This window comes from Myotis myotis, unplaced genomic scaffold (genome assembly GCF_014108235.1).
Source record: "Myotis myotis isolate mMyoMyo1 unplaced genomic scaffold, mMyoMyo1.p scaffold_m19_p_4, whole genome shotgun sequence".
Lineage (NCBI taxonomy): Eukaryota > Metazoa > Chordata > Mammalia > Chiroptera > Vespertilionidae > Myotis > Myotis myotis.
This window is the reverse complement of record NW_023416346.1, coordinates 19,779,761-19,803,434: the sequence shown is the minus strand read 5'-3', so window position 1 is coordinate 19,803,434 and position 23,674 is coordinate 19,779,761. Positions and strand designations below refer to the sequence as shown.

The 23,674-nt window shown below is 38.0% G+C and overlaps 1 pseudogene; it reads right to left on the bottom strand.

The window, feature by feature from the left end:
* Positions 1-470: 470 nt before the first annotated feature.
* On the bottom strand, positions 471-9,762 carry LOC118654366 (annotated as a pseudogene).
* Positions 9,763-23,674: the final 13,912 nt, after the last annotated feature.

Below are 23,674 nucleotides of genomic sequence, written 5' to 3'. Positions count from 1 at the left end.
TGATGTTTCTCTCTCACATGAAAGTTTTCTCTCTTTCCTTTTCTTTTTCTCTAAAATCAATAAAAACATATCCTTGGGTGAGGATTTTAAAAAAGTTTATACAAGTTTGAGACCGTGATATTTGCTTACAAGCAGTCATTGTTATTAAAGAGGTGAGACTGTGGGATGGTAATGCAACCTTGTTCTTATTACCAAAGTTAAGTGTTTCAATATTTTATAAGTGCTAATTCCAAAACAAGTGGTCATACATAAACTTCAAGTGTTAAAAAATGTCTTGAATTTCACAAACCCACAAGATGTAGAAGCAGTAATATTAAAATGTTGAATAAACTTACAAATTCTTAGCATTAAACTAGGTTTTGACTCTCCTTTTTCATACACACTGATGCTGTAAACTAACATGAAATATTGCAATAGAAACTTCATAAAAGGCTGTAGAGAACAGGAAAGTCTTTCCAAAGAATAACTGCTTAGTGCCCTTCATCAAAACTAGACTTTAGCTCCTCTGAGCTGTGGGAGCCACAGCGGCCAGAACCTACTACATAGTAAAGCCTGATGACTCTCAGACTGAAGACTCTTTCAAACTCTTGCTGCTTGAACTCATCTCATTCAGCAACCTGGTTATACTCGAGGCAGCTTAATACTTCCTGGAACTTTTCAAGAAACCTTCCTTTCATAGCTTTTCTACTAAATTCATGCCGTTGAACATGTGGGATTCTATAGTATTTCTGAGTGCTACCCTATCTCTATTAACTTCATATTCTAATTCATATTGTCTGCTTCTTTTACAATCTGGTCAATATCATGTATACCCAAACAGTCTTGGTTGGTAATGTTGATTTTGTTCTTCCTGCCAGTACTTTCATTGGCAACATTTATATTTATAATGATGTTGTTGTCTATGTGAAAGGTCACCTGTATTTTAGGAATGCCACATTAGTAAGCTAAAGAATTCCAGGAGCATGAACTTGCCAAGCAGTTTCTTCCTCTTAGGTAAAGCCTTTTCTCCCTCATACACTTTCATTAAGACAGTGGTCTCTTGTCGAAGTAAGTTGTGAACATCTGAATTTGCTTTGTAGAAACAGTGGTGTTTCTCTGGATAAGGGATGTCACATCCTCCCTGCCATTTCAATGCCCAGGGAGAAAGGGCTAATATCAAGGTCAGGAGATCAGGCACATTACATTCTCTGATTTGTCAACCAGGAGAATAGGTTCTTTTTTTTATTATTTTATTGCTTAAAGTATTACAAAGGGTATTACATATGTGTCCATTTTATCCCCCCGCCCTACATAGTCCCCTAGCCTCCCCTATCCCCCAGTGTCTTATGTCCATTGGTTATGCTTATATGCATGCATACAAGTCCTTTAGTTGATCTCTTACCCCCCTCCCTCCTGCCCCCCAACCCTCCCAGGCCTTCCTGCTGCACTTTGACAATCTGTTTGAGGCAGCTCTGCCTCTGTATCTATTATTGTTCAAAAGTTTATAATGGTCTCTATTATCCATGAATGAGTGAGATCATGTGGTATTTTTCCTTCATTGACTGGCTTATTTCACTTAGCATAATGCTCTCCAGTTCCATCCATGATGTTGCAAATGGTAAGAGTTCCTTCCTTTTTAGAGCAGCATAGTATTCCATCGTGTAGATGTACCACAGTTTTCTAATCCATTCATCTACTGATGGGCACTTAGGCTGTTTCCAGATCTTAGCTATGGTGAATTGTGCTGCTATGAACATAGGGGTGCATATATCCTTTCTGATTGGTGTTTCTGGTTTCTTGGGATATATTCCTAGAAGTGGGATCACAGGGTCAAATGGGAGTTCCATTTTCAGTTTTTTAAGGAAACTCCATACTGTCTTCCATAGTGGCTGCACCAGTCTGCATTCCCACCAGCAGTGCACAAGTGTTCCTTTTTCTCCACATCCTCTCCAGCACTTGTCGTTTGTTGATTTGTTGATGATAGCCAGTCTGACAGGTGTGAGATGGTACCTCATTGTTGTTTTGATTTGCATCTCTCAGATGATTAGTGACTTTGAGCATGTTTTCATATGTCTCTTGGCTTTCTGAATGTCCTCTTTTGAAAGGTGTCTATTTAGGTCCTTTGCCCATTTTTTGATTGGATTGTTTATCTTCCTTTTGTTAAGTTGTCTGAGTTCCCTATAAATTTTGGAGATTAGGCCCTTATCAGATATGACATTGGCAAATATGTTTTCCCACACAGTGGGTTTTCTCATTGTTTTGTTGATGGTTTCTTTTGCTGTGCAGAAGCTTTTTATTTTGATGTAGTCCCATTTGTTCATTTTTTCTTTAGTTTCAAGTGCCCTAGGAGCTGTATCAGTGAAGAAATTGCTTCGGCATATGTCTGAGATTTTGTTGCCTTTGGATTCTCCTAGAATTTTTATGGTTTCCTGTCATACATTTAAGTCCTTTATCCATTTTGAGTTTATTTTTGTGTATGGTGTAAGTTGGTGGTCTAGTTTCATTTTCTTGCATATATCTGTCCAATTTTCCCAACACCATTTATTGAAGAGACTATCTTGGCTCCATTGTATGTTCTTGCCTCCTTTGTCAAATATTAATTGAGCATATTGGTTCGGGCCGATTTCTGGGCTCTCTATTCTATTCCATTAATCTATATGCCTATTCTTGTGCCAGTACCAGGCAGTTTTGAGAACAGTGGCTTTGTAATACAACTTGATATCTGGTATTGAGATCCCACCTACTTTGTTCTTTTTCAGGATTGCTGCAGCTATTCGGGCTCTTTTTTTATTCCAGATGAATTTTTGGAGAGTTCGTTCTAGATCTCTGAAGTATGCCATTGGTATTTTAATTGGAAGTGCGTTGAATTTATAGATTGCTTTGGGTAGTATGGACATTTTAATGATGTTGATTCTACCAATCCATGAACACGGTATGTTCTTCCATCTCTTTATGTCTTCCTCTATATCTTTTTTCAACGTCCTGTAGTTTTCTGAGTATAGGTCTTTTACCTCTTTAGTTAAGTTTATTCCTAGGTAGCTTAATTTTTTTGGTGCGATGGTAAACGGGATTGTTTTTATAATCTCTCTTTCTGAAAGTTCACTATTGGTGTATAGAAATGCCTCAGATTTCTTGGGGTTAATTTTGTATCCTGCTACATTGCCAAATTCATGTATTAAGTCTAGTAGCTTTTTGATGGAGTCTCTAGGGTTTTGTGTGTATAATATCACGTCGTCTGCAAATAAGGACAGTTTTACTTCCTCTTTTCCAATTTGGATGCCTTTTATTTCTTCTTCTTGCTGAATTGCAATGGCTAACACTTCCAGTACTATGTTGAACAGGAGTGGTGAGAGGGGGCATCCCTGTCTTGTTCCTGTTCTTAGGGGAAATGGTGTTAGTTTTTGTCCATTGAGTATGATGTTGGCTGTGGGCCTGTCATACATGGCTTTTATTATGTTGAGGTATGATCCTTCTACTCCCACCTTGCTGAGAGCTTTTATCAAAAATAGGTGTTGAATTTAGTCAAATGCTTTTTCTGCATCAATTGATATGACCATGTGGTTTTTCTCTCTCAATTTGTTTATGTGATGTATCACGTTTATTGATTTGCGGATATTGTACCATCCTTGCATCCCTGGGATAAATCCTACTTGGTCATGGTGTATGATCTTTCTGATGTACTGCTGGATCCGATTTGCTAAGATTTTGTTGAGGATTTTGGCATCTATGTTCATGAGGGATATTGGCCTGTAATTCTCTTTCATTGTGTTGTCTTTACCTGGTTTTGGTATTAGGGTGATGCTGGCTTCATAGAATGAGCTTGGAAGTGTTCCTTCCTCTTGAATTTTTTGTAGTAGTCTGAGGAGGATGGGTTTTAGTTCTTCCTTGAATGTTTGGTAAAACTCCCCTGTGAAGCCGTCTGGTCCTGGGCTTTTGTTTGCTGGAAGCTTTTTGATGACTGCTTCAATTTCTTCCATAGTTATTGGCCTGTTGAGATTTTTAGATTCTTCCTGATTGAGTTTTGGAATGTTGTATTTTTCTAGGAATTTGTCCATTTCCTCCAGGTTGTCTAGTTTGTTGGAGTAGAGCTGTCCATAGTATTTTTTAACAATCATTTTTATTTCTGTGGGGTCTGTTGTTATTTCGCCTCTATCATTTCTTATTTTGTTTATTTGGGTCCTCTCTCTTTGCTTCTTGGTGAGTCTGGCTAGAGGTTTGTCAATCTTGTTTATCCTTTCAAAGAACCAGCTCTTGGTTTCATTGATTTTCTGTATTGTTTTTTTGGTCTCTATGTCATTTATTTCTGCTCTAATCTTTATTATCTCCTTCCTTCTGCTCACTCTGGGGTTTTCTTGTTGCTCTCTTTCTAATTCTTTGAGTTGTAGAGTTAGATGACTTACTACCATTTCTTCTTGTTTTTTGAGATAGGCCTGTAGAGCTATAAACTTCCCTCTCAGGACTGCTTTCATTGTGTCCCATAGGTTTTGGATTGTTGTGTTTTCATTGTCATTAGTTTCCAGGATGTTTTGAATTTCTTCTTTGATCTCATTGGTAACCCAATCAATATTTAATAGCATGCTATTCAGCTTCCAGGTGTTTGAGTATTTTGGGTTGTTTTTATTGTAGTTTATTTCTAATATTATGCCATCGTGGTCTGCGAAGACGCTTTTTATGATTTCAATCTTCTTGAATTTGGGGATACTTTGCTTGTGACCCAATATATGGTCTATTTTTGAATATGTGTTATGAGCACTTGAGTAGAATGTATATTCCGTGGCATTGGGGTGAAGTGTTCTGAAGATGTCAATTAAGTCCATCTGATCTAGTGAGTCATTTAGGATTGCTGTATCTTTGCTGATTGTTTGTCTAGAGGACTTATCCAGTGCTGTCAGTGGTGTATTAAAGTCCCCTACTATGATTATATTGTTGTCGATCTCTCCTTTGATATCTTCCAGGAGTTTTTTTATGAATTTGGGTGCTCCTGCATTGGGTGCATATATGTTTACCAGGGTTATATCTTCTTGTTTTATTGATCCCTTTAGTATTATGAAGTGGCCTTCCTTATCTCTTGTTAAGGCCTTCACTTTGAGGTCTATTTTGTCCGATATAAGTATTGCTACCCCAGCTTTCTTTTCCTTTCCATTTGCCTGAAAGATATTTTTCCATCCTTTCACTTTCAGTCTGTGTGAGTCCCTTCTAATGAGGTGGGTTTCTTGTAGACAGCAGATGTATGGGTCATGTTTTTTTATCCATTCAGCCACTCGATGTCTTTTGTTTGGAGCATTTAGTCCGTTTACGTTTAAAGTTATTATTGAAAGCTACTTGTTTGTAGCCATTTCTATTTTTGTGTGGCTGTTTTCTTTCTGAGCGTTTTATTTCTTCTTTTTATACCAGTCCCTTTAGCATTCCTTGCATTGCTGGCTTGGTGGTGATAAACTCCCTTAGCCTTTTTTTGTCTGTGAAGCTTCTTATTTCCCCTTCAAGTTTGAATGATAGCCTTGCTGGATAGAGTATTCTTGGATTCAGTCCTTTGCTTTGCATCACTTTGTAAATTTCTGTCCATTCTTTTCTGGCCTGATGTGTTTCTGTTGAGAAATCATTTGACAATCTAATGGGAGATCCCTTGTATGTAACTTTCCGTCTCTCTCTTGCAGCCTGTAAGATTCTCTCTTTGTCCTGAACATTTGCCATGGTAATTATGATGTGTCTTGGTGTGGGTCTTTTCGGGTTCACCTTGTTTGGTACTCTCTGGGCTTGTGTGAATTTTTTATTCCCCACCTCAGGGAAGTTTTCTGATATTATTTCTTCGAATAGGTTTTCTAATCCTTGTTCATCTTTCTGTTGTTCTGGTACCCCTATTATTCATATGTTGTTTCGTTTCATGTTGTCCCAAAGCTCCCTCAGGCTCTCCTCCTGTCTTTTAATTTTTTTCTCCAATTGCAGTACATTTTGGGTGTGTTTTGCTTCCTTGTCTTCTAATTCACTAATTCGGTCCTCCGCTTCTCCTAGTCTACTGTTGATACTTTCAATGGAGTTTTTCATTGCAGCTATATCACTCTTCATTTCTTCTTGGGTCTTACTTAAGTTGTTGATTTTTTCATTTGTTTCTTCTAGCTTCTTCCATATGTTATTGATTTTTTCATCTGTTTCTTCTTGCTTCTTGCAGAGGTTGTCGATTTTTTCCTCCATCCGGTTTATGCACTCTAGGACCCTTATTCTGAATTCTTTTTCTGTCATGTTGCATGCCTCTGTATTACTTAGCTGCTTTTCTGGAGAGTCCTCCTTCTCTTTCCTTTGGGGGTTTCTTTGTCTACCCATGTTTGATCTCACTGACATGTCTAGACTTTGAGTCGTTCAGTGGCTGCTCCCTGGGTGGCAGTGACTCCTTGGTCTGTGGTTGCTCTTCAGGCGGTTGTGGTAGCAGCTGCTCTTCAGTTGACAGCAGCTCCTCTGGTGGGTGCTGTTCACAGCTGTGGTGGCTCTTCTGGCTGGTGGGGCGAGGTTTCACGTACAGCTGCTGTTCCTCAGCAGAGGGTGTGGTGCTCAGGAGGTTGCTGTTGCTTGGATCTGCTGTGTTGATTTAAAGGCACAAAATACAACACAACAAGGCACCACGTACCAGGCACTATACACAAATATATTCACGATATTAATAACCCCAAATAAAGGTGACCACCCGAATTAAGAGAGTTAGGGGATAAGGAAGAAGGAAGAGAAAAAGATAAAAGAGAAAAAAGAAAAGAAAAGTGGGGACCAAAAAAAGGAGTGCAAAAATGAAATTGGGAAAAAGGACGGGGGAAAATAAAAGCGAGAAAAGAAAAGAAGAAAAAAAAAGAGCGAAAAGAGAGAATGAAGTGGAAGAGGGGAAGAGACTTTTTATATGAGGAGAATACTCCTATAGAACCGCCACTAATCCCAACAAATTCCAGCAACAGCTCCCTGGAGATGAATGCAAACTAGAAACAACCAATAATATTACGATGAAAATAGAATGGAGAACACTAATCCCAAAATAAAATAAAGAGAAAATAAAATGGCACTTTAAAAAATGGTAAAATGGTAGCAGTAATAATACTGATTAAAAATAAGAAGGTAGTAATTAAAAGGGTAAAATCAGGTGATGGAAAAAGAAGATAAAAAAAGAAAAAAAAGAAGAAAGAAAAAAAAAGAAAAAAAATGGTTTCTTAGTTAAAAGGTGAAAAAAGAAAAAAAAAATTGCAGTAGTGAAGGTCCTTCGGTTCTTCTATTCTTCAGTGTGGCTCGCCTTAGACCTGCCAGGTATTCAGGAGAGTGTTGAGTTTCCCTGTGATACACCGTTCCTCTGTGTTGTAAACCACAGTCCTTATTTTAAAGCAGGCCGCATTTGTTTCCCAGACTGCCTTATTTTGTGTTTAGCAGAGAGTCAGTTTGTGGGTCAGCCTCTGGGTGGCAGTGTTCTGGGGTTGGCCTCTGAGGCTATAAGGCCTCTATGTCCAGTGGAAGTTCACTGCCCAGAGCTGGCTGTGTAATAGTTAGTTACCGGCTCTGTGTTGTTGCTGGGATTGAAAATCCCTCTATAGGCCAAACCCTGTTAACTCCCAGGGACTGATCAGGTTATTTTAATCCTTGATCTCGTTCAGAGTGGAATCTGGTTGTGGCTGTGCTCCTTGCCTGGGGGCTGGGGGGAGGAGTCTCACTCTCCAGAGCGAATGGCTTCCCCAGACCTGGGCTCAGGAGTGTCTCAGCACTCAATTCGCTGCCACCTCTCCCGGCCCCCCTTCTCTCCTCAGTCTCTCCCCAGATTCCACTCCTCCACACCCTCTCCCTCTCTTCAGCACAGGTGAGTGTCTGTATCCGAAATGTCCCATGAACAGGATTCAGTGAAAACAAACAAACAAACGCCGGCCGCGGAAACGGGGAAGGCTTGGTTTCTGTAAGCTTCTTCTCTTACCGGGACTGCATGGTCTGGTCAGCTCTTCAGGCTGTCCCCTTTAGGCTCAGTCCTCCGTGATCACAGAACCCAGTTCTCAATTCCCCCAGCGGTGCCAGGAATCCCGCGGTTCTCCTTTCCCCCGTCAGGGGCTGTGCCTGTCCCAAGGGACGCGGCTGTCTGCCACGCGGTCTCCCTCCAACTCTCTGGGCTCAGAGGTCTGGCAAACTTTCCTGCCCAAATCCCTGGGTTTTTTTTACCTTTCCAGGGACGTTCTGCTCTTCCTGGCTGCAAACCGTCTCACCAGCTGAGCAATTTCGCCAATTCAGGGTGGGTGTTATTAGTTTCAGCTGCTCACTCCATTTGCTCCTGACAGGACCTTGGACGCGTCTGCCTATATTGCCGCCATCTTCCGTCTCCTCGAGAATAGGTTCTTGTATAGTAGTTGTGCCATATGCCACTGCCTCCTCTGGGTTGATGGTCTTGTTGAGCTCCTTTCAATTCAAGAAATCTTTCAGCAATTTTTTGAACTATGGGATACAAGTGGAACCACCCACTAACACAATTTCATTAATTTGGCTTTTGTCAAATTTGGCATCCTTCAGAGATTTCTCTACTAGCTTTATGATACCATGGGAAAGAGCACTGAACTGCTCAAAGTGGGCTCAGGAAATGGAAGTGTAGAAATCCACATCCTTCAAGAATGAATCAATTTCAATTCTGGCATTAAAAAAGAAACAAGAAACATTTTGCATTCTCATAGGCAGTCTGGAGGCACAACACTGCCCACTTGTTGGAGGCTATATCCTTCTTGTGTTTGCATTTGAACTCTTCAATCAGGTGCTTCACCACAAGTTATCCAAGTTTTCCCTATCCAGGAGGTTGTTACCAGACGTGGATTTTACTTCAAAGATGTCTTCCTTGATGTTTTGGATAGATACATCAAAGGTGCCATAACCCAAGTCAAAGATCAGCACATTTTTCTCTTTTTTAAAGCTTTTTGTTTGTTTGTTTCATTTTAATCCAGGCCATAGATGATGGCTTCTGTAGTAGGCTCCTTAATGATTCTCAGGATATTAAGATCAGTGATGTTCCTGCATCCTTGGTGGCCTGACACTGTGAATCATTTAAGTAGGCTGGAACACTAATTACTGCATTTTATATTTTTCTCCCCTAAATAGGCTTTCCCTTTTCACAAATCATTTTGGAAGGCCAGTGCTTCACTCTGACTGCACTGTGGCATCATCAAACTTGCAACCAATCAGCCTCTTTGGCATCAAAGATGGTACTGGTAAGGTTCATCACCTCTTTATTCTTAGTAACTTCACTGATGAGGTATTCACTTAGTGAAAGCTATATAACTTGGACCAGTACAGTCACCTTGATAATTGCCAATGATTTCTACTTTTTTAGTCTTCAGCCAGAAGACTCCCTACACATGAATAAGTGGTATCCAGTTCAATACCAATCAGCAGACATACTGATTAAAGAAAGAAAAGGGGGAAATGAGGCAGAAAATAGTTCTTTTAAAAATCAATAGCAACAACAGCCTCTTGCAGTTAACTGCCACATGAGACATATATTGTCTATTTTTCCACCACCTCCCCTTCACTGTATTTTGGTCCTTATGTAGGTCAAACTCAAATATAAATAGATTCAGTTTTACAACTCATTCAGACAGTACTGAGTTCCATTTGTTTTCTATTGTTTGCAGACCTCCACTGCACTTGGAAATAGATGCTAGACTACAAGGTGGCCACCTGAATTCTGAGAATAGTAGCAAACCATTTTGGCAACCAACAAGGCTTCAAAACTTTGGGGTCATTTTTGGCTTCTCTCAGGCCCACATCTAATTGATTTCCTGGTCCAGTCATTTTTTCGTCCTTGCATGTGTACTTTCCAATGGCCACCACTCTAGTTCAAAGTTTTATTACTTCCTGTCCAGATTATCACAGTAGTGTCATCACTAGTACATCTCCTTTCTCTGATTTCTTCTCTTATTCATGACCATCATTCCTTTTTCTATCCATCCATCCATGCATTCCTCCATTCATTTAATAAACATCAATTGTGTATCTACCATTTGCTAAATACTGTTAGATGTTGAAAGAGATGAATTTAAAATGGCTGCTATCCTCTAGGCATACCTTCATGCTGACCTTTTAAAATTATGCCTTTTATGAAACTAACCCTTGCTCAAAAACTTGTTCCCCATCACCTACCAAATAAAATAAAATAAAACAGATCCCTTTCCCTGCCCACCCAGTATGGCTTATGGAATCATATAGACACATATTTCAGTCCTGACTCTGTCATTTGTAGTTTTGCTAGTTTATTAATGATAACCAACCTCAGTCCTCAGTTTTATGTCTTTTTTTAAAATATATTTTTATTGGCTTCAGAGAGGAAGGGAGAGAGAGAGAGAGAGATAGAAACATCAATGATGAGAAAGAATCATTGATCAGTTGCCTCCTGCACATGCCCCTTACTGGGGATTGAGCCCGCAACCCAGGCATATGCCCTTGCTCTCAATCAAACCCATGGCCCTTCAGTCCCCAGGCCAAAGCTCTATCAACTGAGCCAAGCGGGCTAGGGCAGTCCTCAGTTTTCTTAACTCTAAAGTATACCTACCATTTTGGCGCATAGTAGGTGCTCATTAAAAGATATTTTGTCTGTCCTTATCTTTAAATAATTGATATCCCCAAACATAGATTCATATAGAATCAGAATATAATGGATTCTAGATATCATCAAATAAAGCTTCCTGATTTGACAGTTGAAGAAACTGGGGTGTGATTTGAGAAATGAGTGGCCCTCATTGACACAGAGATTTTGTAGCAGGTGGAGATCTGAAAGCAAGTCTTCCTGACTCTCCAGCAAAGTCCTAAAAGGAAGAAGCCAGGAAATGTTTATGGGGAAAATTTGAGGACAGGAAGGTAAAGGCTATTTCTAACCAGAAGTGTGTTTAGCTTGATGATCCAGATTTAAAATATGTAGCAATGTTCAAGTATGTAGCAATTCTTTCCATTTACAGGAACAGGCTACTTTTATTTTTCTTAAATTTCAATGTGGAAGTTATTGATGAATCTGAAAAAAACTGAAAGCATAACACATACTTATCTGACTGACATTAAGGTAAATTATATAGTAGCATCTCCACTGGAGATATAGCTGGAACTAACACAGTAGGCAGAATGAGGGGTGAGGGAGTTATCAAACTACAGAAGGTTAATCCTGGACTGGTGTTTTCAAAAACTATTGAGTCTAAGATATTCAGATGTTAGGTAAGAAAACTAAGGCCCAAAGGAGGCCCAAAAACTCAACAATATAAAAGAATGAAAACATTCTCTTTGCAAAACATGGGTAGACCTTGAGGGTATTACCTTAAGTGAAAAAAGTCAGACAGAGAAAGACAAATGCCATATGATTTCATTTAGATATGAAATCTAAAAAGCAAACCCACAGATACAGAGAATAAGCTGATGCTTGTCGAAGGAAAGGGAGGTGAGGGAGGGGGATAGGTAAAAAAGGGAAGAAAGGGGATAGACCAAGATTGCACATATTCTTATAGACAGAGCTAGAACACCTGACTTTTTAAAATCTAGCAATTATTCCATTTGACTACACTGGCTGCTCAAACAGAAATATGTTCATCAATTAGCATTTGTTGAATACCTATGTGCAGATCACTGGACAGAGCACCAAAGAAAAGTTGATAAGTTATACCTGGGCTAAAACAGATTAAGAGTAGAAGGGAAACAAGCTGTTCAGTTGTCTCTTGTGTACATGTAACCCCAGCAGCATCGGCAAAATATATAAATGTCTGAGTCACAGCCAGCCTAAGCAGGGTTACTCCAAAGGAGGTTACACTGTCATTTAAAATTAAAATTTAATAGGTTATATTCAACATGAGTTGAAAACATTCATAAATTTAATGAATCATCTAATTAAATATTATATATGCAACAGTATGGAGCACTCTGAGGGAAAAACCTTGAGTTATTTTTATGGTTAAATGAAATTAGTAAGTAATGTTTAAAAACAAAACCCTCTTGAATTTCATAAAGCTTTTTTTCTAAAGCAGAAAATGTTTATTTCATAAACTATCCCTTGTTTTAAGGAATTACATGCTTATTTTTGCTTTCAATGCTAAGTAGTCAGCTGAACTATAATTTTTACCAACCACTGTGTTGTCAGGCTAGACTTAGTCCATCCCACTTTCATGCAAAAGGATTACATGGCAATATTGTCAAGTATTTTGTTGTGTTATGATGCCAAAGTGATTCCATGTTAGCAGTCTGTATCACTGGGAGGAAACACTACATTTTTTATATCAGTGTATGACATCTAGTTTCATTTATCCTATATTGTGGTAAAGTTACCTTTTACTCTTCTTGAGCAACTATTAATAAATATCTTCTGAATCAATATGTCAGCTAGCCTTAAGCCCAATATTCAAGATAAAGCGGGAAGCTCAATTTGAAATTTGACAATTTGCTAGAAAGTTCATGGAGTGCAAGTTTGAAAATATTTTAGCTATATTAGCCTGGGTTTGAAATACTGCTCCTCATCCTTCCTCTTAGAAAGCCTTCTACTTAACTTTGGAACTTTGGTAATTCATAGAATATTAAACACCACCTTCCCAAGCGGCATGGCTAACTGTGGAACAAATCGTCTTTCATAGCCCTAACTACCTAAGGGAATTCATTTAGTCCAAATGAAAGATTTTCAGATTTCCAAATAGCAGAAATGGTGTTCAAGTCTTGAACTCTAAGTAATGTTTTATTTTTTTTTTCAGTTGGGTGATGAGTACACAGGTAATCACTGCACTATTCTTTTACCAGTTAGGTATTTCTTAACTAATAGATCCATCTCTTTGAGGTTCATGGACATAATTAGTTCTTTAAAATTTAATAATTACCATAAATATTGTACTTGGTAATGTAATAGATCCAGGCAACAAAAACAGATTTTTGTATGCCTTCATCCAGGATACATCATTACCCACTACATTCTCAAAAGTGAAATCTCTATTAAGGCCCACAGAATTTTGCTACTAAATACAGTTGAATCACCTCCTTCCCTGTGAGTTTGGGGTTACTACCCTGTTTCATTTTTCATTTTTTATATCAGTGTATGACATCTAGTTTCATTTATCCTATATTGTGGTAAAGTTACCTTTTACTCTTCTTGAGCAACTATTAATAAATATCTTCTGAATCAATATGTCAGCTAGCCTTAGCTTTTCCTTTTCATTTTTCATTAATTTCCTTACATCACTTAGCATAGACCCACTTGTCAAAGGTAAATTTTACTTTTCTTCCAATTCAACTATTCCTCAGTCTTTCACACATTCCCCCAGGAACTGTATTATACCTAATATAAAAGTGATGATTTAGCCTTAGGTGAAAAAACAGGCTAAAGATCATAAATTGCTGAATAATGGCCTGAAATGTATTACAGAAAATGTCACACCCATTGTAAGTCTGAGGAAGAAAATCGGTTGACTTTTCTTTCCCCTTCCCAGAGCAAAATGTAGCTCTGGAAAAGCTAAGGAATGAAACAGAGGGGGGATAATTCATGCAGCTCTATCTAACCAGAAATAAGAAAGGAACCATAGTAGAAAATCTGATTCATGAGAATGGCTAAGGATGTCAAGAAGTTCCAAGAAACCTGCAGGTGTTGTTCTTAATGAAATACAGGTCAACCTTTTATATCAAATAATGTGTCATGAATTAAAATGTGTTTATGCATATAGGTGGTGCATTTGATTACAATGAAGTAGTGTAATAATACCCCATTGTTTCACATTCATGCCTATTCAGAAAAGAGAATTCTGAACAATGATTCATACAGTGGTTAGAATAGGGAAATATTGAAAGTGATGCCCTAGCCTGTTTGACTCAGTGGATAGAGCGTCAGCCTGCAGACTGAAGGTTCCCAGGTTCGATTCTGGTCAAGGGCACATGACTGAGTTGCAGGCTCGTTACCCAACCCAGGGGGTCGTGCAGGAGGCAGCTAATCAATGATTCTCATCATTAATATTTCTATTGCTCCCTCTCTCTGAAATAAAAAGAAATATGTATTTAAAAAAATAAAGTGATTACCTTGCACCAACAAGGCTCACATATGCTTATCTATTCAACTTTCAGATACTTTGCAGGTCCAGGGGAATAAGGCACATGTGTCAGTTCCTAAAGGTAAAATGTGACGAAATATTTCAAAGTATTTTGTAAATGTAAATCACTATAAAAATGCAATGTATCATTACTGATATAATTAAAATCACAGTAAATCAAATTATGAAATATCAAGCATACATTTACATACATATATGTATACATGCACATAATACATATATAGGAATACACATATATAGGTATGCAACTATTCTTAGATGCAACCTAAACTATTAGTATTTGAAAGGATATTTCATTTTAAAATATGTGAGCCCACAACAGTAAAGCCCGTAATGACAGAGAAGATTATGGGATCAAAGAGGGCACATAAAAGGCTTAAACTGTATAGCAATATTTTCTTCTGCTGGGTGTACATAGATAATCACCATATCTCTTTCACCAGTTTGGTATTCTTAAACATTATTATTCATAATTTATTCTTATTCCTATTTTAAAGAATAAGAATGATCTATTCTTAATGTGTGTGGGTATTTGAGAGAGAGAAAAATTTAAAGGAAAATATGTAATTGCTGTTCAGCTACAGAACAAAACACAAGCATACCTTTATTCGCACATACACACATCACCACATGGGGTAATGGGATCAGAAAAATTGGAATTCTGTTTTTGGCTCCACTACATTTGAGAGGGGTGACCTTATACAAGTGACTTAACTTTGCTGAGGTCCAGCTGACTTGCCTAAAAACACAGACAGGGCCACTGTGAAAATTATTAAATATAATACAGACAAAAGCACACTATAAAGGGAAATCCCCCCATAACAAGACTAAGGTGTTATGACTTAGCAGTAAGGACAGTAGATACTGATGCAATGAAGAAGGCCCTTTTTTCCTATCCATTTACATGTGGAACACTACCTGGCACCTAAAATCATATTAAAAGTTACCTATGTGCATACAAAAGTAAAAAAAAAAATATTTCATATTTGAAATGATCTCTTTAAAGGTGGTACTTTCTTAGAGAGTGAGTAGAAAGGTGGATGCATCAACTGTAACTTGTATTTGAGAATGGGTATGAGGGTAAAATCCCCCTAAATTAGAGGCCAATGTCAGAGTAGAGGGAGTCAGAAGTCAATCTACCTATCACAAACTTATTGGACTAAATCAGAGTCTGAAATATATATTTTTTCATTTAAAAAACAAATGTATTTTCAAATATTTATACACATTTCTAACCTTTAAACCCTGCCGACATCTTACAGTGTACATTTTTATTCAAATAATTTACCATAACCTGACATTTACTTGTCTGTCTCACCTCACTGCATTGAGGCTCTATTATAGAAAAAACACTGCCTGTATGTTACTCACATTGCCTACAACAGTTTTTAGCACTGAGTGAGCCATTAATAAGTATTTGTAAAGATGATTTAAAACTTGGAGGTTTCCTTAAGTACAATATTTTTACTTTTTAATTAAAAGAGATCTTTGGTTTCCCTAGGGAAAAAAAACAACAACACAGTACCCTGAGCTTAGCTTTCCACACAGGGACAATTGGATGAAACAGCAGACCAGTGGCCCCTTCACTGAAGGTTATGTATAGCTCACCACAAGCTCTACACTTCCTATAATAAAGTTAACTGCCGGGAGCCGGTCCATCCTTGCTGTTTCAAGGGACCTGGCATATATGGCATATTGTTCTTAATATGTTTGCTCACCTTCTTGGCACTATGTGTTTTAACCAAGGTCTCCTCTCTGAGAAAGGTTGTTTCCCCAGGTAGGGATTTTCCCCTGAAGTTAGGGAGGGAATAAAACCTCTTAACAAGTGCCAGGCGGGTAATTAATCACTTTAACTATGAACAATCATGCTTAAGCTACATAATCTTTACTCCCTGGAATGGAGATAAGAAACGCCCTAACCTTTGTAATAGAGATTGATAGGATTGAATCAACTGGTATAAATACAGATGCAACAAGACAGCAAGAGCCAGAACTCAGAACACAGAACGAAGAAGACAGAACTCAGAAGAAGGAACCTACACAGACAGAAGAACTTTGCTGGAGAGAACATGGCAAAAGATCCTGCACTGAACCTGACTACAGAAATTGGCAAGAGAACCTGACTAGAACCTGGTGACTGAACCTGGCTGGAGAACCTGGACAGAACCTGGCTGGAGAATATAGCAAGGGAACATGGCTACAGAACCTGGCTGGAGAACCTAGCAAGAGAACATGGACACAGAACCTGGCTGGAGATCCTAAGCAGAACTTCGCTGGAGATCCAGACCAGAACTTGGCTGGAGATCCTGGCTAGAGATCCTGGCTAGGCTGCTGATCAACTGAACGCTCTCTCCGTGTCATTCCTTCTTCACCGACTCCGTCCACACCTTTGGGGACCCCTGGACCTGCTGGGGTTGGACTCCGGCAGTTAACAGCAGGCTCAGTTGTCTGATCCTTGTGGGAAATCTCCCTCCTTCCTTGTAGAAATCTCCCTCCTGTTCTCTCTCTCTCTCTCTCTCTCTCTCTCTCTCTCTCTCTCTCTCTCTCTTTCTCTTGCATTCTCTCTTCTTCCCTCCCTCCCATCTTCTCCATCCCTCTTGCACTCTCTCTGCTTCCCTCTTCCACCACCCCTCCTCCTATGCATTTGGTTTATTTTGCAATCCCACTTCCTCCCTCCAACTAGTATTCTCCCTCATAACCAATGGTTCTCAACTTAGGTGTTTTTGCTTCCCACACTTCAGAAAATGGAAATGTCTGGAGATATTCTTTACTGTCACAATTAGCCAGGGTAGTACTGCTGACATCTGTTCCATCAAGACTAAGGATGCTGGTAAACATCCAACAATATCCTACAATGCATTAGGACAGTCCCCCACAATACAGAATAATCTGGAGCATAATGTCAATAGTTCTGAATTTGAGATTACTACCCCAAACTAAACTTCTCTGATTCCATACAGTTCCAATAGTCTCCAGCAGAAAAAAGGAAACAATTTTCTTTCCTTCTTGATGCACTCATTGACAAATAACAGAATATAAAAAGCAAATAATATTTTTTATGAGTATTATAAAACATTTCAAATGAAAAATAAGCCCTTGAAGACCTGAATTGACATTCTCCAAACAGGACATACAGGTATCCAATAGACATATGAAAAGATGCTAAACATCACTAATCAGGGAAATACAAATCAAAACCATAATGAGATATCACCTCAGAATGGCCATCATCAATAAATCAACAAAAACAATTGTTTGTTAGAATGTGGAGAAAAGGGAACCCTGGGGCATGGTTGGCAGGAATGTGGATTGGTGCAGCCAGTATGGAAAAGGGTATGAAAGTTCCTCAAAAATTTAAAAACAGAACCACTCTATGACCCAGCAATTCTACTGCTGGCTATTTATCTAAAGAAATCCAAAACACTTACTGGAAAAGTCATATTTACCCCTATGTTCATTGCAGCATTATTTATAATAGCCAGGATATGGAAGCAACCTAAATGTCCATCAACAGAAAAAAGAATAAAGATGTGGCATATATATATATATATATATATATATATATATATATATATATATATATATATATATATATATTACTCAGCCATAAAAAAAAGATCTTAACAAGACAACATGAATAGACTTAGAAGGGTATCATGCTAAGTGAAATAAGACAGAGAAAGACAAATAATACATTATTTCACTTATATGTGGAATCTAAAAAGCAAAATTAATGAACAAACAAAACAGAAATAAACTTATAGATATGGAGAACAAGTTGATGGTTACCAGATGGGAAAGGTGAAAGGGATTAAGGAGTACAAATTGTCAGTTATAAATATAGTCACAGGGATATAAAGTACAGCACAGGGAATATCCTGTATAATAAAAGCCTAATATGCTAACTGTCCGGTCATCCAATGACTGGTCGACTGTTCAACCAATCAAAGCGTGATATGCTAAGGCCATTCAACTGCTCACTATGATGTGCACTGACCAACAGGGGGTAGGCCCTCCAACCAGTAGGTTATCTTGCTGCTGGGGTCCAGCTGATCGAGGACTGAGTGAGACAGGCTGGACATGCCCTGGAACCCTCCCACAGTCCCTCCCCGGCTGGCCAACCTCCCACGTCCCTTCTTGGCCAGCATGATGCACCAATGGGGTCCCTCAGCCTGGCCTGTGCCCTCTCACAATCCAGGACTTCTCAGGGGATGTTGGAGAGAAGGTTTCAGCCCAATACCACAGCCCACTCCCCTCAGGAGGGCGCCAGATGGAGGGCTCACCCAGAGGGGCCCCACCCATGCACAAATTCATGCACCAGGCCTCTAGTAGTCAGTAAAATTGTAATAATTATATATGGTATCAGATGGGTACTAGAACTGAAACTAATATTATATTGTACTAGAGACCTGGTGCATGAAAATTCATGCACTAGAGGGGGTGGTCCCTCAGCCCGGGCTTCCCCCCTCACAGTCTGGGAGCCCTTGGGGTGGGAGGTGACCCGGCGATCAGGGGAAGGCGATGCCCCCATCACACCTCTGTTGCTGCCACTGCCAGCAGTGCAAGCCTCAGCCGGCCCTGGTTACCTGAGCCTCGAGCAGCCCTAAGCCCCTGGGCAGCCGCCATCCAAGGCTTGCCTGCACCTCGGGCCGGCCCTGGGCAACTAGGGGGCTGAGGAAACTGGGGGACTCCAGAGATAGGGGCAGGCCCAGCCTTGCCATGTGCCTGCCACCCCAGCAGGGCTGAGGGAACTTGGCACTGCCATCTTGTGGCTGTGGGCACCGCCATCTTTGAGGGTATGACAGTCAATTAGCATATTCCCTTATTATTGGCTGTGGGTGCTGTCATCCTGAAGGCGGGGCAGTCAATTAGCATATTCCCTCCTTATTGGCTATGGGCGCCACCATCTTTGCAATGGCATGAGGGTCAATTAGCATATTCCTTCTTTATTGGATAGGATGTCAACTGTAATTGAAAAAAAATTAAATAAGGTGCCTTGTTTTAAACACTCAGGTCACAAATATCAGTTGTTTCATAATATTAAAACATTAAAATATTTCTACTGGATTTTAATGAACAATAGAGAACCCTCATAGTGAAAAGACTGGAAGGAAGTATTAAAAAAATGTTAGTAGTGGAGGAAGAATAATTTTCCCTCTACTCTTCTAGATTCTTGGCTGAGGCCACTGCACCACCTTCCATAATAAAAGATAGATTAACAAGAGAAAAACAGAAGTTTAATAACACGTAGATTTAATTATTAGACCAGCTGAAAGAACCTTGAAGGGCTAGAGGAAAGTTTCTTCTACCCCCACAGTATGAAAAAGACATCTTAAAATTGTTCAGATAAAGCTTACAGAATAAGAAACACTTTTGATATGTGAACATTGGCTTTTATCCTGAACCAACCATATTTTTTAACTTAAAAAATCCTAAAAATATTAATTTTAAAATATCAATTAAAAAATTAAATTTTAAACTCTGAAAGCTGTGAGAAATTTTAGCACATTGAGATCATAGATTTCCAAGGTTAGCTCAATCTGCAAGCAAGATTAAAAAGAGCATATTAAAATCTGTCTTCTTAAAACTTAAAAAAATAAATACTTTTGATATATCAACTTCAGCTTTTATCCTGAACTAATTAGTGTTGTCAAAATCCTAAGATGTCAACATTCATGAGGAAGCTGAGGTTTTCAGGATAGTAAAAAGTTCTCATCATTTCATAAAAAATAAATGTCAAATTGGATAAGAACCCATCTTGTTGGTTTATAGTGTTTATCGTAATCAATTTAATATCACTTCCAGCAGTGTGGCACTGGTACCTAATAAACAATATGATAATTGGAATTCCTCTGCTCCTTGAATTAGTAAGCAAGTTACAGTGCATATCAATCATGCATAATGAGTCTGGAGCATAGCTTGATTATATTTCATTTGCATAAGAATTTTCTATAATTTTTAAACTGATCATTTTTAATTCAGAATAGATTTAAATGCCACATAACTGCTGCTCTCCTCCTGAAATACTAAGCAATCTTCTTACATAATACAAAGATGCTAATCAATTTTTTTAATGCAGATCCTAGCTTATCAATGAATTTTCATCTCTCTACATGCTGTCAAATCTCATTACACTGTCATCTTTCTAGGGTTCACAATTGGAGTACACATTTATATAGTTCAATTCTAATTGCTGTATTATTTCATTCCCTTTATGAGGGAAACATCTTTTAATAATCCTTGGATTAGCCAATTTAAAGGATATTTTGCTCTCTTTGCATTCAGTAGTTTGTAGAACCTCTTCTATTAATTTGCAGAAGTATTGATTTAAACATATTCTCTGACAAGCCAAAATTCTGAAGAGTGAAAATTAAATAAGCAGGAACCAACAGACAAATAAATATAGATCTAGAAGTTAAATTACAAAGAAATAAAGTATAGAAATAAAAATAGCTTATTAAACATAATTTAGAAACACGATCTATTTGGGAATTCTTACATTAAAATAATCACTCATAAACTATTCAGAAGATAGGCATTTTCTTGAATTTCATATATACATTTCTTACAGTAGTCAAAGATCTTAAAAGATTCCCATGTGAAACGTTAAAATCTTTTAATACAACTTTTCCAAAGAGTAGAGACCAAAACAAGGGGTGAGGCAAGTGACTCGTTTTTAAAGCACACCATGCACTGACAATGACTTTTTAAAACGTCTAATAGGGAGAAAAAGACAGAATGATTTATAAGAGAGAAACAAGCACTTGGTGGGGAAAAAATGAATTGAACTTACTAAGTAAACTCTTAGCCCCAAGTCTCTAAGCAATACCATGTTCCAGCCTGCTGGCTAGAAGGTAGGGTTCCTGATAGATCTCATTATTACACACTGAATTTTCTATTCTTTCAAGGAAAAAAGTATATATTATCCATCAAGGTAACACGTGCCCTGCCCCGCTCCCCTCCAGTCCCCCTTACCTTGTCTAAAGAAACCCTAAAATTTCCGTGGAGAGAAATCTGCTTGGTAAAAGGATTTACTGAATCATTCTGAGGCATTTTTTTCCATCTGTAAATTATTAGTTTAAAAAAAAATTCCTACTTTAGATGGTACCATGAATACACATTTGCTTAAGAAAAAATATTCTCCTTTACTCAAGTGTTCAAGTGCACCTCTAATTTCTAAAACGTACTGATTCATTTTCATTCAATCATATAAAGCTTCTAACTTTAGACAATAAAACAAAAATTAGGGTGTTTACATTGTTATCTGAAAGCAATGAAATGCAGATGTCATCACATATTTGGAGCACTGAAAAGCCATAGTCAAAAGGAATTCTGTTATTCTAAATCTATTTGCTAATTACAAAAATGTAAACTAGATAAAAGAGAGGAACTTATCCTTATAAATTGGAAAAGATGAAAAATGAACATATAAATGGAAAATGTAACTTATTATGAGTAGAAAATGAAATTAATTATATAAGTTAAAGAAATTCAAAAGCCAGATCTTTGAAAAGTCCAATAGCTCAGATAAACCCCAATAAATATGAGAGGTAAAAAATAAAAATACTGCATATTTTATTGGAAAATCTTAGACATGCAATAAAAAGAAAATCATCAGGATACATATAGGAGAGAATGAATAAAACTATTGTATCTTATTGATTTTAAAGTCTTATTTTATTTATATTTTGCTTTTCTGAAATGGAGATTTGTCATACATTGGCATCTATTATTGCTATAGTTCAATTGGCAATATTGTCAATTTTTTTTCATTGTTTGGATTATCTACATAAAGCCAGGCTTTTGTTTTTTGTTTTTTGTTTTTAAATCATATAAAGCTTCTAAAAACAGAATATGTAATATTCTTTCAAAAGTGGCTTATGTGAAATTGTAATAATCTGTTTCACATTTCAAAAATCACAAGATTCCTGACATTTCCTAGAAGAGAAGATTCATCCTTAGCGTGAGATCCAAAATGACCTTTAATTTAGCACAGCAAAGACAAACCAGCTATGTTCCTTTCCCTAAAAAGCAATATTGTATGTCATTAAAATAGAATTTAAATAAATGACCATTGAGGTATTTGTTTAATAGCAGGGTTATGGGTGATTTTAAACAATAAACTTGTTAAAAATCTGTAAAGCAAACAGAATTTTTATAAAAAGGAATTTTTAAATAAGCAATGACAGACTCGACCAAACAGCAAAATAGTGCAAAAAAAAAAAAAAAAAAAAAAAAAAAAAAGGGTGTGGGGGTGGGAGAAGGACAATAGACAATGAATTTTGAGTTTTCTAGAGCACTTATGCGCTGAAGGGAAAGGCCTTCCCTTAGTGACAGGAACCCTAGGGTGTCCAAAATAACCCTATGTCATACAGTGCCTCCCACTTCCACAGCCAGTGAGGAGGCCACATGGGAACTGCAAAGGAGAAGCCTCTTTTCTCACAGATTAGCGAAAAAAACAGCAAACAAAATACAACCTCAAGGTAAAGATTAATGATAATGGACTTTGAAAGCTCAAATTGTGGGACTCCAGAGATTAGTCAAATTATAACAAATTCGAAATTAAGCATAAAGAAAACAAAACAAAAAAGATTATACCTTCCTCTGCCCCACAAAGGTAAAATTATCAGATGCTAGGGAAGTGCAAATTTCACCTAGCCACACCCACCGGATTCTGAATGTTCTGGAGCCTCTGCAGAGTCACGCCTCACCACGTCTCTTACCTGATTCTGCAAGGCTTGACATTGGGCCAAGTGGTAATAAGGCTCTAGACACGATTTACAGCCACACGTTAGGCCCACAGCAGCTATGGATATACACGCGTGCTCCGCCCACCACCTGGGCCTGTGTATGTGTGTGCGCAGTGTGCACCTGCACATGAGCATGTGCTCTCTCCGAAACCCGCCTTGATTTACCCTTCTTACCTCCTATTCTCCCACATGGGAAATTAAAAAAAAAAAAATGTATTCATGCCTATTTTCTCATTCGTGTTTTTCATCTCTCGTCTCCTCAAGTGTCTCATTCTTTTATTTTTGCTCCATTTCTCTCCATTCTAGTTTCTCATTCCTGCTCCCATTCTTTTATCTTGCACTATTGTTTTCTCATTATACCAAAGCCTCTTGGTTTATTTAATCTTCCCCACATTTCCTCCTTATTCCTCATAAATGTTCTTGTACTTTGTTTTACATTATTCTCATGGTTAATGTCATATTTTCAGCATATTTTCTACATTTGTCTTACTCTTTTCACATTTTTCACTGAGGGTCTCACAGCCCTACTAGGTCACAAAGAAGCCCAATCTCTTTCCCTATGTGTTCAGTTAAAACCTTTCCCTATATCAGTGATGGCGAACCTATGACACACGTGTCAGAGGTGACACACGAACTTATTTTTTTGGTTGATTTTTCTTTGTTAAATGGCATTTAAATATATAAATAAATATCAAAATTATAAGTCTTTGTTTTACTATGGTTGCAAATATTAAAAAATTTCTATATGTGACACGGCACCAGAGTTAAGTTAGGGTTTTTCAAAATGCTGACACACCGAGCTCAAAAGGTTTGCCATCACTGCCCTATATGAACCTTTAAAAAGTTCAGACAGATGAAAAAATAAAAATAAATATACTGCTTGGGGATGGGAAATAG